Source organism: Schistocerca nitens, chromosome 1 (assembly GCF_023898315.1).
Source record: "Schistocerca nitens isolate TAMUIC-IGC-003100 chromosome 1, iqSchNite1.1, whole genome shotgun sequence".
In the NCBI taxonomy this organism is placed as follows: Eukaryota; Metazoa; Arthropoda; class Insecta; order Orthoptera; family Acrididae; genus Schistocerca; species Schistocerca nitens.
This window is the reverse complement of record NC_064614.1, coordinates 207,542,602-207,559,482: the sequence shown is the minus strand read 5'-3', so window position 1 is coordinate 207,559,482 and position 16,881 is coordinate 207,542,602.

The following is a 16,881-nucleotide window of genomic DNA, read 5'->3' as shown; positions in this document are numbered from 1 at the left end:
TCCAGCCAGACTCTCTCATGCTCTGCCCGCGCTCCACGCGGCAGAGTTAACACTACCAAAGATCCTAAAACCGTAGGTTCTCCACACGACCTATCGATGTATTCGTTCGATAGTATAGTTTTCCCTAGGCCAGACCCAGCGTATAAATACAAATAATCTTTACACAACAAATCAATTATACATCGACATAAATGCATAAATATATATATATACAAATAGTAAAACAATTACAACATATAAAGGCACAGAAATGTCATATATTCAGGTAACAAAATAAGGAAAAAATTTACAGTACAATAGATGGAAATAGGAGGATATGCATTCCCGGCGTTACAAGTGCGCCATTTGTCCCTACCCTTCAATAGGGAATTCTCACAGCCAGAAGGCTCAGCATGGCGCAAACGTGTGAAGCAAGCGGGCATCAATGCCATATCGATGCGCTCGTGCTTCCTACAGGCAACTGAGCTAGCTTAAAAGGGATGGAATTGTGGCCTTCCGAGTGACGGAATGGCACTTGCGGAGCATTGCCACACAAATTGGGTGTAATCCGTCAGTTGTGCAACAACGTTGGTATGAGTAGTCACGTGGACATTCTCACGCCGTAAGCGAGTTTCTAGACGTCCACGCGGCACAGACGTCGACCAGGATTGTCGTATTGTAAAAGCAGCAGTGGCAGATCCTACAGCTACCACAGCACAGATAAAAGGGAATCTGAACCCATACGTGTCAACACGAACTGTTGCGAATCGGTTACGGTTATTAGCAGAGAGACTGGGCGTACGGATAACTCTAACCAGTCTTCCACTCACCCCATAGCATCGACGTGCACTGCTCGACTGGTAGTGCCCGAAGGTCACTTGGAATGGCGCGCCTTGGTTTTCTGTGATGGATCCTGGGCGCACGTAAAGTGGTAGTCGTTTTCGCGTACGATGGAGACCTGGTGATACTGTCTCTTAGAGTGCATTCGCCCAAGAACGCTGTCACAACCTCAGGCCTCATGGTTTGGGGTGCGATGAGCTACAATTCTCGTTCACCTTTGGTGTTTCTGGAGATGAGGCTAACCAGCGCCCAGTATGTGGAGAATATTGTTAGATTTCTTCTTGTGCCGTTCTTGCAACGGGAAGGTGATGAGCTGTTCCAACGGGATAATGCTCGTCCACAAACTGCCAGTGAAACACAACGTGCTCTGGGAGACGTGCGTCAACTTCTCTGGCCATCGCGATGTCCTCACTTGTGTTCAGTCGAGCACGTGTGGGATATGATGGGACGAGAAGTGACTGTGTGACTCGCCAACCAACAACTCCTGCAGAACTACGTGAACAGGCCGAGCAGGCGTGGCATAACGTATTCTAGGACAGTATTCGCCGTCTGTATTATGGACTAGGTACTAGAGTCAGCTCCTGCATTGTTGCCCATGGGAGTTTCTGCGTGGGTCGATACCTGGTACTTCACAACTACTTGTGCTACCGATTTCTAAATGTAATCATTACGTGAACTTCTTAGGCACTGTTGTAACAATAATTCTTGAGTGAATTTCAAACCTTTATAAGGGTGTACCACTTTATTTTTTATACACCTCCCCCCCCCCCCAATGTAAATAAAACCACAAAAATGTCAACGTTATTGAGATTTAAACCAACGACTTCTGCACTATGTACTCAGCTAGTATTCTTTTTTAGACGTTAAAAACATTAGAACTCAATCACAAAAGGGCTCCATAAATTAAAGTGATATTTTTGAAACATTTCATTACCAACATAGCCAGTCCGGTGCCCCTGAGAAACGTGGTATATTCTTCAAAGGTAAACTTCATTGTTCTTTCGAACTTGAGCATGACTCTGAAGTGTAGGAGATGTTTTAGGGTAGTGAGTAAGCGGATTTGTTGTCAATCTTGTAGGAAATATTTTCACTGGAGGTGGCGGGATTATGCAGTGGGGAGAAATTTGCTGAAGAGGTGCTCTTCTGGAATCGCTGAGTATGCAGAAGGAACGTCTCGATTGAGGAGGAGAGAGTGGAAATCTGTGACCTCCAGGCACAGCTGGGGAAAGCAGAGAAGGAGCTGATCCTTATCAAATAAGATTGAGGGGAAGAGGGTTGTTGAGAACTGACAGTTAATAGGAAGTTACAGAAACAAACAACACGATCTGATAGTGTTACTATCAACAATAAAAACAGGTATCTACCTCTGCCAGAGTTAAGTAGCGGTGAGCCTCACACCGGACTTGAGCAGGAAGTGTGGAACACAGATCAAGTAGCCTAGGCTGGCTCTGAGCACTATGGGACTTAACATCTATGGTCATCAGTCCCCTAGAACTTAGAACTACTTAAACCTAACTAACCTAAGGACAGCACACAACACCCAGCCATCACGAGGCAGAGAAAATCCCTGACCCCGCCGGGAATCGAACCCGGGAACCCGGGCGTGGGAAGCGAGAACGCTACCGCACGACCACGAGATGCGGGCAAAGTAGCCTAGGAACGTGCATTGTGTTAGGATGAACAAAGTGCTGCTGCAAAGTAATATCCATGGGTGAGGTGTAGGCCCTGAGTTAGAGAAATGTTTAGCCCATAGTACAGTAGGCGAAAACAAACACTTTAAAATGTCAGCTATCGAATTAACAGGGTTTGGTATCAACAATAAATTAATCCTTTTGCGTGTGTATCGATCTTCCAGTGGTATAGTGGGCACTTTTGGCAACAAATTAACGGAACTTCTACATAAAGTCTCAAGTAAGAAAATAAACATAATTTCGTATTCAGACATAAATACCAACACAATTTATTGTAAAAGTAAGTACTAACACCTTCATAAACATACTTCACAGTTTTGGCAAGCTATGTGAGTGAACATTTATCAAGTATTGCAAAGAAGTTACATAAAAATTCTCAAAACAAATGTAACGTCTGTAATGCAGTCGAGTCGCATTAATGCGACCACCACCACCGATGTTCAACCACCCTGACGAGCCGCGGCCATGGACGATGTTCCGATAAGTCGTGATATGGAATCTGAGTTACGCTGACCGGTGGCCCAAATCAGTGCTCTCTCCATGCTAGCGAGACAGTGAATACTCTTAACTCGGCTGATCTCCGGTCTCTAATTTACATCTTCTCCCTCCAGCAGTCCAGAACAGAGTCCCACGAGAAACTTCTTTCGTAAACACAAACTCAGAAAAAGTTAAGATGGTCTAAACTCTCCAAGACGCATTACTGCCAACACTGGCCGGTTGCGGGTGTTAGCGCCAACCGCAAGTGTACAAACTGCCGCACCAACCCCTCCAAAACACTGCGAAAAATCCTATTCCAATTCAGAGGTTTGCCACCAAAAATTAGCAGCGCCTTGTTACGTCAACAAGCATCACCAGCTGTCCGCCAAACAGATTGTTCATTTATAGCGCACACGGGAAAATCGCAGCTCGGGAAGAGTGACTGGCACTGTGCCTACGTGAGGCTCCAGCTTAACCGACAGCTTCCTGTCACTGAGGCGCGATTCTAAGAACGCAGCGATACAAAACCCGACCGCTCTGGCCCAGGGACCACGACGTCGTGCTGGCAGATTCCACGCAATCCTCTTTGCCTTCCCTCCGACAGAGAGAAGGCGCAAGGGAACCTTTGGATGAGAGTACCTCTGACCACCGGTATTGTCGCCTGTGCCCGGCCTTCCTGGAACCCGTGGATGTGGCCTCACGCAACTGCCCTGTCGCGTGCCTCTACTGCACAGAATGTCCACCAACAGATCTTGTGAAATACAGCAAATGGAGTAAGACCCATCACTTAATTTAATTCGAGCAGAGACTAATTAAAGCCCTCGACACCTGAACACCTTCCTATCGAAACCTTCTGAAAGGGCAATAAAGAAAATAAATGAGAGACGAGAAGCCAGCGGGGTTTAGCATCGCTCACAGTTTAATTTCCGAAGTGGTGGAAGAAGAGGTTCAGCCTTAGTAGAATTCGCAGAAGTTTCTGGGGACTATGTTATTGTTTTAATTTTTGTCTAGGATTCACTTCCAAGTAAAAGTAACTAATTCATAGAATGACTCTATCACGCAACATCAGCGGTGTTGCAATTTGTTTGCCTTTGTAACCTTATGTTATTTAGTTGATTTAAGTCACGCACAACCAGCAGTGGGGCAGTTTGTATACGATTGTAATCTTATGGTCTTTTATTACCAGTGAAATGATATAATAATGATTTTATTTTGTATGAGACTGCGAATGTTGACACCACAGTTACGACAATTATTTAGAAATGTGGACCCTAAACTGTTTACGCCGGGAGACAAGCGGTCATATATGAGCATTTCTTGTTTTTAACACTAAAGATGTCTTCTTTGTATGAGGGTGTGCTGAAAAGTAATACCTCAGAATTTTTTTATGTGGAAATTCTTAAGGCTTTTTAAATAAAACATTCTACATCTTTATCCTTCATGACTACTCACTTCCAGCCTTCTGTCGCCAGAGGGCTCTGAATGATAGCATGTAACATCGTGGCGTGTAGCATAACTATGACAATGAATGAAAAACATAATTCTGTTATCGAGTTTCGATTTCGAAGAGTTCATTCACACAATGGGCACCATCGCATTCATCATGATAATACCAGACCACACACGAGTGCTGTGCGGCTTGCAGCAATGTGCCTTGGGTCCAGTGTCATCAGTCACTCTCCGTCCAGTCCCGATTGGGCCCCACCTGAGTATCGTCTGTTTCCAAAACATAAGGAACAACTTCAATTACTTCATTTTGATAGTGATGCAGCGGTGTAAGTAGAGGCGAGGTTGTGGCTCCATCAACAAAGCAAAGTGACAGCACGAACAAACAGGTCTCTCGCTGTGAGAAAGGTGTTCATCACCAGTGTGACTGTGTTGAGAAACAAATATGTGGACATGAAGAACAAATATGTAGAATGTTAATAACATTTATTTTAATTAAAATGCTTCATGAGTTTTCACACAAAAAATTTGGATGCATAACTTTACAGCATGCCCTCATAAATACACAACTGAATGTTGCCATCATTATTTGTTTTGATATTTTACATATTTATACTTTCACCTAATAGTACAGAAACGTAAGTGTGGTAAAGTTTGCTTTTCTTATGTTTTCATTATCAAAGGTATGCAATTTTATATACGTCAATTTAGTTTTGTGAGTCTTCTTGTTCTATGAGGATACAACCATGTATTAGGATATGTTTCTGAAGGAGTGAATGATTTGTTATTGTGATACAGTAAGTGTGGATTTAGTAACTAACTTTAAATTGATTTCAGGCGTGTTAATACTGAAAATAACCCGCCCACATATGTGAGAGGTTATCAAGGTATGGGCTTCATTCATAAAGACTGTAAAAGCAATTGGTATGTGCCTGAGATATTGTTTTAGCCGATGCTTCCGTTTTAATTAAACGTTTCCCAAATAAATTTACCCTTGCACCAGTGTCTGTAAGTGGGTGTGAGTAGTCCCTTTGGTACCAGATTAATCTTTTCCATCTATTATACACTCCTGGAAATGGAAAAAAGAACACATTGACACCGGTGTGTCAGACCCACCATACATGCTCCGGACACTGCGAGAGGGCTGTACAAGCAATGATCACACGCACGGCACAGCGGACACACCAGGAACCGCGGTGTTGGCCGTCGAATGACGCTAGCTGCGCAGCATTTGTGCACCGCCGCCGTCAGTGTCAGCCAGTTTGCCGTGGCATACGGAGCTCCATCGCAGTCTTTAACACTGGTAGCATGCCGCGACAGCGTGGACGTGAACCGTATGTGCAGTTGACGGACTTTGAGCGAGGGCGTATAATGGGCATGCGGGAGGCCGGGTAGACGTACCGCCGAATTGCTCAACACGTGGGGCGTGAGGTCTCCACAGTACATCGATGTTGTCGCCAGTGGTCGGCGGAAGGTGCACGTGCCCGTCGACCTGGGACCGGACCGCAGCGACGCACGGATGCACGCCAAGACCGTAGGATCCTACGCAGTGCCGTAGGGGACCGCACCGCCACTTCCCAGCAAATTAGGGACACTGTTGCTCCTGGGGTATCGGCGAGGACCATTCGCAACCGTCTCCATGAAGCTGGGCTACGGTCCCGCACACCGTTAGGCCGTCTTCCGCTCACGCCCCAACATCGTGCAGCCCGCCTCCAGTGGTGTCGCGACAGGCGTGAATGGAGGGACGAATGGAGACGTGTCGTCTTCAGCGATGAGAGTCGCTTCTGCCGTGGTGCCAATGATGGTCGTATGCGTGTTTGGCGCCGTGCAGGTGAGCGCCACAATCAGGACTGCATACGACCGAGGCACACAGGGCCAACACCCGGCATCATGGTGTGGGGAGCGATCTCCTACACTGGCCGTACACTACTGGTGATCGTTGAGGGGACACTGAATAGTGCACGGTACATCCAAACCGTCATCGAACCCATCGTTCTACCATTCCTAGACCGGCAAGGGAACTTGCTGTTCCAACAGGACAATGCACGTCCGCATGTATCCCGTGCCACCCAACGTGCTCTAGAAGGTGTAAGTCAACTACCCTGGCCAGCAAGATCTCCGGATCTGTCCCCCATTGAGCATGTTTGGGACTGGATGAAGCGTCGTCTCACGCGGTCTGCACGTCCAGCACGAACGCTGGTCCAACTGAGGCGCCAGTTGGAAATGGCATGGCAAGCCGTTCCACAGGACTACATCCAGCATCTCTACGATCGTCTCCATGGGAGAATAGCAGCCTGCATTGCTGCGAAAGGTGGATATACACTGTACTAGTGCCGACATTGTGCATGCTCTGTTGCCTGTGTCTATGTGCCTGTGCTTCTGTCAGTGTGATCATGTGATGTATCTGACCCCAGGAATGTGTCAATAAAGTTTCCCCTTCCTGGGACAATGAATTCACGGTGTTCTTATTTCAATTTCCAGGAGTGTATGTGGCATGAAACTCATGAGTCGAAGAGTACCCATAGGCCAAAAAGAAAAGTAATAGTGATGAAAATGTGCTACAGATAAACCTCAGTACAACTTCACTGGCATCCATTTTAAGAATGGTGAGGAGGTGATGTCACTGAGAGTTTATGCCCAAACTGTCCAGTAACGTATTTTAGAATGTAATATGCAGATCGTGATATAGTCAAATCTTCAATAATGCATGATAATTGCAGACAATAGTTTCTACCGTTAGTGACTGTACTGCTAATTAGTTCATCATATCTTTTTCTCTTAATATGATGAGGGATACTTTTTATTTCTGTAGCGCTCGGGGATTTTTGCTGGCTTATAAGAGAGGAGTTAACTTGGGAGGACAGGAGCGTTGTGAAGTTGCTTGGTGCTGAAAGCCATTTGCCTGCCGGTACTGAACAGGAAATGGCAGTCTGGCGTGTCTGTACGGCAAGAGTATTGCAGAGGCTGGACTGTGTACCATAAAACTGCATTGTGAAAAAACTAAAAGAAATCCCTTTTAGCTAGATGAGGTCTGAAGACCAGGTGTTAACACAGAGCTTCAGAGTGTGGGACCAGCCATTGAGTGCTACCGTGCCGTGCAGGAATTTTTGTTCAAATCTTGGTAAGGGGTTCTGTGATAGGCTCACAATAATTATTTCGGCTGAAGGGACCAGATCTCACACATACATATGCGCAAGGTTTTGGTCGGTCACGGCTAGAGATCTATCATGTAGTGGGAGAGATTTTTCTCTCTCCTTCCCTGTGTCATCTCTTATTGGTCAACCACGACAAAATCCGTTATAGCAAGCAGAAATTTCATCTCGCATTATCGTACGTGCAGTACATGGCCTGTTTTGACAATGTGTGAGGTGTCGGTTGAGATATTTGGTATACACCTAAGATGCTAAGGACCCGATACGCAGTAACCTACTCGAACGAGAAGTTCCCCATAAGTTCATTCAAAATGTAGTGAAACAATGTCGCAAAATGGATAATGCCTTACAAAATAAAAATGATGGTTCAAATGGTTCAAATGGCTCTGAGCACTATGGGACTTAACTTCTAAGGTCATCAGTCCCCTAGAACTTAGAACTACTTAAACCTAACTAACCTAAGGACATCACACACATCCATGCCCAAGGCAGGATTCGAACCTGCGACCGTAGCAGTCGCGCGGTTCCAGACTGTAGCGCCTTTAAACGTTTGGCCATACCGGCCGGCAAAAAATGACTGGGGATGACTATTAAGCGTGTAATCATGGGTACCGCACCTCACACAGCTGTATTAATGAAGGGATTCATCAAACTACAAAAGGTAACTAGCGGTCAGTATAAAAATTTGGTTTATTTCCGTAAGATTTATTGCCATAAAACATCAAAGTGATTTACCGACTAAATCAGGAATATAAACATTTAAGAAGTTAACAAGAGACTGCAGATGCGAGCTATAGCCTTGTCACAGGTCAGTGGATTCATAAAAGCAAAATATGAAACTATATCGTGGATACAGCCAGTACCTGCGAAAAATGTTAGTGATCTGAAGAGAGCTAATACATAGAGATACACCGATAAGAATTAAGGAGAATGTAAAATAAAGTTCAAAATTTCGATCGTTGCGTAAGCGCACACTTTTGCAACCCAGCGCATGCGCTGTGATGCATAATTGAAAAGTTCAGGAAGATTTCGTCAGCTATGCAATTAAGCACCTCCAAATGATGATATCACTCGCAGATGACATTAGGAAGCTATAAACTTACAATAGAATGGGGGATGGAACTGCACATTTTTTAAATCAGCATCCCCCAAACATGTGATCAAAAATGGTTCAAATGGGTCTGAGCGCTATGGAACTTAACATCTGAGGTCATTAGTGCCCTAGGACTTAGAACTACTTAAACCTAACTAACCTAAGGATATACACATCCATGCCAGAGGTAGGATTCGAATCTGCGACCGTAGTGGTCGCGCGGTTCCAGACTGAAGCGCCTAGAACCACTCGGCCACACCGGCCGGCAAACATGTGATCGGCCGCACCAGACATGACGACGCAGTGTTGTAATCTTCTACACCTGGATGCCCGGACGTGACATCCATGGATTTAGTTATATGTGGTTACATGGAAGACCTCGTTTATGTGCGCCCTTTGCCGAAAACAGTTCCAGAACTTTCAATGTGGTAGAGTCGGTGACTTCACATATGCTTCGAAATATTTGGTGTGGTATGCATTATCGCTTGGATATTGTCTGTGTGGCCAAGCCGGAAATACGTTAATAAATCACTTCTGAACAGCAAAGTGAATAATTATTTTGCGACTTACTCAGCAGTGAATAAAGATTCAAGTGACTAGGGAGGATCATACACTATCTGCTCCAAATCATCCGATATCCATTAATGGACATTAATATGGAGAGTGTCCACCATTCGCCTTACGACGGCTTGAACTTCATTAGAGACACTTTCAAAGAGATGTCTGAATGTCTGTGATGGAGGTGTGGTAGCCCATTCTTCTTCAAGAGCCGAAATCAGATGTTGGATCTGGAGCGAAGTCGAGTTTGAACTCAACTTAATGGTGTTGCATTGGATTCAGGTCAGGACTCTGAGCAGCCGACTCCATTTCAGGAATGTTACTGTCCACAAGTCATTGCTTCACAGATGTTGCTTTATGACAGATTGAAGTGTCTTGCTGATACAAAGAATCAACGCATCTCTAACCACGAGAAACAACCCCATATCTTAATATCACCTCCTCTGCTCATCATCGTGTGGCATCACACATGATGACAGGTAAAGTTCTCCAGATATTATCAAAACCCAAAGCCTTCCATCGAATTGCTACAGAGTATAGCGTGACTGATCAAATCACTCGTTTCCAGGCATCCACAGTCCAATGGCCTATGTCTTTCCACCACCTCAAGTGCTCCTTAACATTGACTACAGAAATCTGTTATTTACGAGATGCTGCTCAACCATTCTATCCCTTTATTTTTAATTCCCTACGCACAGTACTTGTTCTAGCAGGACTGTTGAAAGCACTTTGGAACTCACGAGTGATTGTTTCTGCTCATCTGATATAATTTTTTACAACCACTCAGCCCAATGCTCGGCCCGCCGAATCTGTCAGTGTGTGACATGTGCCTGGTTTTGCTTTAGTAGTGGTTGTGACTTCACGTTTACACTTGACAACCAAATCACCAACAGTGAAATGTGCCTGGTGGGTTAACAGGTGACATTCAATGACTAGTCTAAGTTAGAAGTCATTGAGCTTTGCTGCCAATGCATTCTGCTGTTACTGCCTGTCTACTGAGAACACAACACTCCTCACTTCTTTTTACACCGATGGGTCTGCCTCTCTTGACATGTAGTGGTCAAATCCGCCTTTCGTATGGTGTCCAGATACTTTTGATCAGACTGTATATAGAATACCTATAACGTACTCATACATAAAAATTTGTGAGCTTTCACTTATATCCTGTCATCGTCAGCGATATAGCGCGTAGCATTAAATAATTATGACCGTCAGTAATTGTCACATTGATTTTGAATTGTTCTATTGTGTTTTGACATGTGGGTACGGTGACTTCTCGGACACACTTGAATACTTATTCCATACTTCTTGTTTCTATTTATCCTTTACTTTTACTTAAGAAACTTACACCTTGTTATTCGTTATTGCCTCTCATTTGCTTTATTATGTGTTGTGTGGGCATCAGGGGGTTCTTATTTAACTTTTTAATTGTCCTGATTATAAAACTAAGACTACCTCTTTCCGTTTGTAGTGGCCAAGGACAGCAGGATTTTTCTTTTATCATTGCTATTAGCCCGAATAAGTAAAGCAAAAGTTACTAATTTAATTCCCATTGGTTTTTTACTCAGAATGAATGTAGGCTCCTGATAATAACGCTCCCTGGACCTGTGCATAGACAGAACAAGCAGAATACAGGGGGGTGGGGGTGGGGTGGGGGGGGGAGATTTTGCTAAGGCCCACTTTTAATCATTTGATTTTCTACTACATTTCACTATTATTATTATTAGTTTTATTATTATTACTATTATTGGATTCACTTAAGAGAAGATGGCTGAAGGTTACTATCATCAAGAGCACAACAGTAAATCAGATAAGAAAATCGTATTTATATATTACACCACAAAAGTTTTCTAGTCTTGTATAAGATTTCCTATAATAGCATTTATTTACGTTAAACTTCTGATAATAGCATTTACTTGAGTTACAACTTCTGATATCATTTACTCGGTTTGCTACAAATTTGGTTCTCAGTGGGGAGTTGATACGGTCTCCTATCATTGCTGCAAGAGCGTCAGACTATTAAGAAAAGGCGGTCGGTGGTTTACAAAGAAATGTCGAATGGTGCTCATTTCACTCAACACTCATTAGCATGCAAAACACTGTTTAGATTAATCATTAAGATCTACATATTACTATTAAGTGGCGGGGTGGACAACCGAAATAAGTGGAATGGCGTTCTGTTTGGAAAATTTTCTTACTATCTATCACTGGAGGGGTCTCTGACGTCACGAATTCATTAAAATTGCTTTAATAAGAAGCTGATTGCTGTTTAATTTCTCTGTTAGCCACCTATGAGTAGGTGACCACAAAAATAGCCTTTCGATCACTCTCGTAATTCTTTATGAGCTCCCACTAACGGATATAATTGGTGTTATATGCAAGATATTCTCTGTTTTCCTATGACCCTTACTGTGACGTACTAGAAAACGTAGCTGAATCAAAACGTAAGGAGATCTACCTTCAGCTAGTCGGCATCACAGTCACCAAATAAAATCAAAGAATACAAACACAAAGAATCTACCCACAGTTTAGTACCCGGTGGTAAATACATACATAAGACCACGATACTATCAACTCCTAAACCTCTGCACTGTGTACAAGGCATGCTTAACTCCAAGTGGGTAACATTTGGTACCACCACTCATCACAAAGAACACACGCAAAATAATCATGATTATACAATTAAATCACTCATACCGGGCTACTATTACCTGTAGCAACGGTCGTAGGTCGATAAAGAAATACGTTAACGAACAATGACCACAGTGAGGATTGGCTCCCGCAGTTGGTGCCAAATTCGCATCTCCACTAGGTGCAAAGAAAAACTGTTCTAAATTCAACAGTTAATTCCAGATAATTGTCTTACGTTCGTTTAAAATCAGTTACATAATTAGTGCAGCAAAGTCTCTTACTGGATCCCTGCAACATCTGAAGTTAAATATTCGTTTCCAGCATGTGGTAAGTTACGAAAAAAAACCTCGAAATACCGCAATTAATCCCGTTAAACTACTTAGATTTTCTTTCATACACATGTAGCAAACATTTAGAGGCGATTACAGTGTTTGGCGCCAAGTGCGCTTAGCAGTAGCATGCAAAGAGAAAATCGACAGTTCTAACAAAAGCTTTGCAAAACCGTTAATGAAAATAAATCATCTTTCGTGATCTTCTTACTGAGAAACTTTTAAATGAAGATTTCCTAGCTGCAAATGTGCCTGGCTGAAGACCAGCACCATTCTTAGATGTGCGCTTAAGACGAGCTAGCCAGCGGAAAGGCCAAAAACGCTACGTTTACAAGCGTTTCACTGTCAGCAGTAACTTTAACCAGCACGTTGCGAACCTGATCAGGGATGATCTAGCACATTTTGCTACCCACTTTTCTTACCCGTTGGACACCTGACGTGGAGACATCTGCAGCCTGGGCCCTCCGCCTACACCGTGACGAACATGCTGAAAGACGGGCCAACGTCCCTCCAATTTGAACCACCGCAAGGAAGGCGCCTCCCATTGGCAGAGCGGCCGCCCACCATCTGCACTATCGATATTTGGGGAAGGGCTCTGCTAGTCTCCTTGCTCAACCTTTCCCACTGATCCCTCTTTGCAGATTACCACCCTCTGAACACCTTCGGTTAGTTTTCTGCCTTCTGCTCTCTCGACAAACACTCTTTCCACCATTCATACATTTGAGAGGAAAGGGAAGATAAAGGAAATGCGAATCAAATAATAAAACAATGTTTATTAGCATTTTACACTACTGGCCATCAAAATTGCTACACCACGAAGATGACGTGCTACAGACGCGAAATTTAACCGCCAGGAATAAGATGCTGTGATATGCAAACGATTAGCTTTTCAGAGCATTCACACAAGGTTGGCGACGGTGGCGACGCCTGCAACGTGCTGACATGAGGAAAGTTTACAACCGATTTCTCATACACAGACAGCAGCTGAGCGGCGTTGCCTGGTGAAACGTTGTTGTGATGCCTCGTGCAAGGAGGCGAAATGCGTACCATCACGTTTCCGACTTTAATAAAGGTCGGATTGTAGCCTATCGCATTTGCGGTTTATCGTATCGCGACATTGCTGCTCGCGTTGGTCGAGATCCAGTGACTGTTAGCAGAATATGGAATCGGTTGGTTCAGGAGGGTAATACGGAAAGCGTTGCTGGATCCCAACGGCCTCGTATCACTAGCAGTCGAGATGACAGACATCTTATCCGCATGGCTGTAACGGATCGTGCAGCCACATCTCGATCCCCGAGTCAACAAATGGGGACTTTTGCAAGACAACAACCATCTGCATGAACAGTTCGACGACGTTTGCAGCATCATGGACTATCAGCTCGGAAACAATGGCTGCGACTACCCTTGACGCTGCTTCACAGACAGGAGCGCCTGCGATGGTGTACTCAACGACGACCCTGGGTGCACGAATGGCAAAACGTCATTTTCCGGATGAATCCAGGTTCTGTTTACAGCATCTTGATTGTCGCATCCGTGTTTAGCGACATCGTGGAGAACGCACATTGGAAGCGTGAATTCGTCATCGCCATTCTGGCGTATCACCCGGCGTGATGATATGGGGTGCCATTGGATACACCTCACGATGACGTCTTGTTCTGATTGACGGCACTTTGAACAGTGGACGTTACATTTCAGATATGTTACGACCCGTGGCTCTACCCTTCATTCGATCCATGCGAAACCCTACATTTCAGCAGGATAATGCACGACCGCATGTTGCAGGTCCTGTAAGGACCATTCTGGAAACAGAAAATGTTCGACTGCTGCCCTGGCCAGCACATTCTCCAGATCTCTCACCAACTGAAAACGTCTGGTCAATGGTGGCCGAGCAACTGGCTCGTCAGAATACGCCAGTCACTCCTCTTGATGAACTGTGGTATCGTGTTGAAGCTGCATGGGCAGCTGTACCTGTACACGCCATCCAAGCTCTGTTTGACTGAATGCCCAGGCGTATCAAGGCCGTTACTACGGCCAGAGTTGGTTGTTCTGAGTACTAATTTCTCAGTATCTATACACCCAAACTGCGTGAAAATGTAATCACTATGTGAGTTCTAGTATAATATATTTGTCCAATGAATACCCGTTGTCATCCGCATTTCTTCTTGGTGTAGCAATTTTAATGGCCAGTAGTGTAGTATCTCAGTGGCCGCGGTGCGACTAGATCTTTTAACTTCTCATCGTGCTACCATTAACTATTATAATCAGTACTACAATCATCCTCAAAGGCTCAAATGGAGAGTACAAGTAACGAAGGAAAGAACGTTGGGTTTAACGTCCTGTCGGCATCGAGGTCATTAGAGACGGTGCACGAGCTTGGACTGTGTTGAGGGTAGGGAAGGAAATCGGCCGTGAAACGAATGATTCCGGCAGGTGCCTGGAGCGATTTAGGGAAATCAGAGAAAACCTAAATCTTGATACCCAGTCGCGGGTTTCAACCGTAGTTCTCCCGAATACGAGTGCATGGTGGAGTGTACAACCAGTACCATTTACACTACAATTTAGTCATTGTAAGCCAAAATTGTAGTGTGGGATAACGTACAAGAAATTAGTTTTGTGGCGGGTGATGTATGTGGAGAAGATAGTTGATACCTAGAGTGAGTTCTGATGAAACGTGATCCCTCACGATGGACCAGTAAGCGGAGAAGGGGAGAAGAATGTGTTTGTCGCTAAGGGCCGGTCATCGGTCTACGGGAGAGAACGGCCGAGCCTTGTTAGGACGGAGGATCGGAGCGTGCACTGTATGTTAGCGTATCCTCGAAGCGACCGATATTTATCGGCGCGGCGCAACGCCACGGCCCAAGTGAGAAACTGGCGACAGGCCACAAATCCCGCGGGCGTCGGCGCCAGAGCTCGGCCGCCGTTGGAGGAGGAGGAGGTGTAGAGGAGTAGCGGCAGGAGTAGGCGGAGGCGGCCAGAGAGCGTGCGACGCCCACGCGGGCCGTGAGGCGAGGCGAGGCGAGGCGAGGTTCATTGAGGCGGCGCGTCCATTCACGGCGACCGGCTCTCCTCCCAAACTCAATGGGCAGCCAGGCCGGCCGCTGCCTGCCGGCTGCTAGCGGCTGACCTCAGCCGGTCGCCGCGCCGCGCCACTGGCCCGCCCACGCCTCGCCGCCGCCTCGCCAGCTGCGCTCGTCTAGGGACACGTGCCACGCTCCCAGCCGCACTTGTCGCGCGGAACGTTCACCGAGGTGGGCCTTCCAGGTCTGCTCTGCACAACTGCTTACCAGCCTTTCCACGAACTTCGGGTTTATGGCTCAAATGGTTCAAATGGCTCTGAGCACTATGGGACTCAACTGCTGAGGTCATTAGTCCCCTAGAACTTAGAACTAGTTAAACCTAACTAACCTAAGGACATCACAAACATCCATGCCCGAGGCAGGATTCGAACCTGCGACCGTAGCGGTCTTGCGGTTCCAGACTGCAGCGCCTTTAACCGCACGGCCACTTCGGCCGGCTCGGGTTTATGAAGTCTCGAGTCATACGCAGCAGGCACCTTATTCGTGTAGTTTTAATCTTCAATGCTACAGCCGTCTACTACACGCCTGAATCGATCTAGGTGCGTCTATCGCCCATTTAAACGTTGGACGTTCGAAAAAATGGCTCTGAGCACTATGGGACTTAACATCTGAGGTCATCAGTCCCCTAGAACTTAGAACTACTTGAACCCAACCAACCTAAGGACATCACACACATCCATGCCCGAGGCAGGATTCGAACCTGCGACCATAGCGGTCGCGCGGTTCCACACTGAAGCGCCTAGAACCGCTCGGTCACACCGGCCGGCTGGACGATCGAGACTTGTATGTTCACTTACAGGCGATCTGATTTAGTATGGAAGTCGAGGCACATGAAAGGGAAGCAGTGGTTGGGAAGGGAGTGAGACAGGGCTGTAGCCTCTCCCCGATGTTATTCAATCTGTGTATTGAGTAAGCAGTAAAGGAAACAAAAGAAAAATTCGGAGTAGGTATTAAAATCCATGGAGAGGTAATAATAACTTTGAGGTTCGCTGATGACATTGTAATTCTGTCAGAGAGTTTCTGAAGAAGAGAAATTTCTTTACATCGAGTATAGACTTAAGTGTCAGGAACGGAATGGACAGTGTCTGGAAAGGAGGATAGAAGATGAACATCAACAAAAGCAAAACGATGATAATGGAATGAAGTCGAATAAGGCGGGTGATGTTGAGGGAATTAGATTAGGAAATGAGACGATTAAAGTAGTAAAGGAGTTTTGCTATTTGGGGAGCAAAATAGCTGATTATGGTCGAAGTAGAGAGGATATAAAATGTAGAGTGGCAATGGCAAGGAAAGTGTTTCTGAAGAAGAGAAATTTCTTAACGTCGAGTATAGACTTAAGTGTCAGGAAGTCGTTTCTGAAAGTACTTGTATGGAGTGCAGCCATGTATGGAAGTGAAACATGGACGATAAATAGTTTGGACAAAAAGAGAATAGAAGCTTTAGAAATGTGGTGCTACAGAAGAATGCTGAAGATGAGATGGTTAGATCACATAACTAATGAGGAGGTATTGAATACAATTGGGGAGAAGAGGAGTTTGTGGCACAACTTGGCTAGAAGAAGGGATCGGTTGGTAGGAAATGTGATGAGGCATCAAGGGATCACCAATT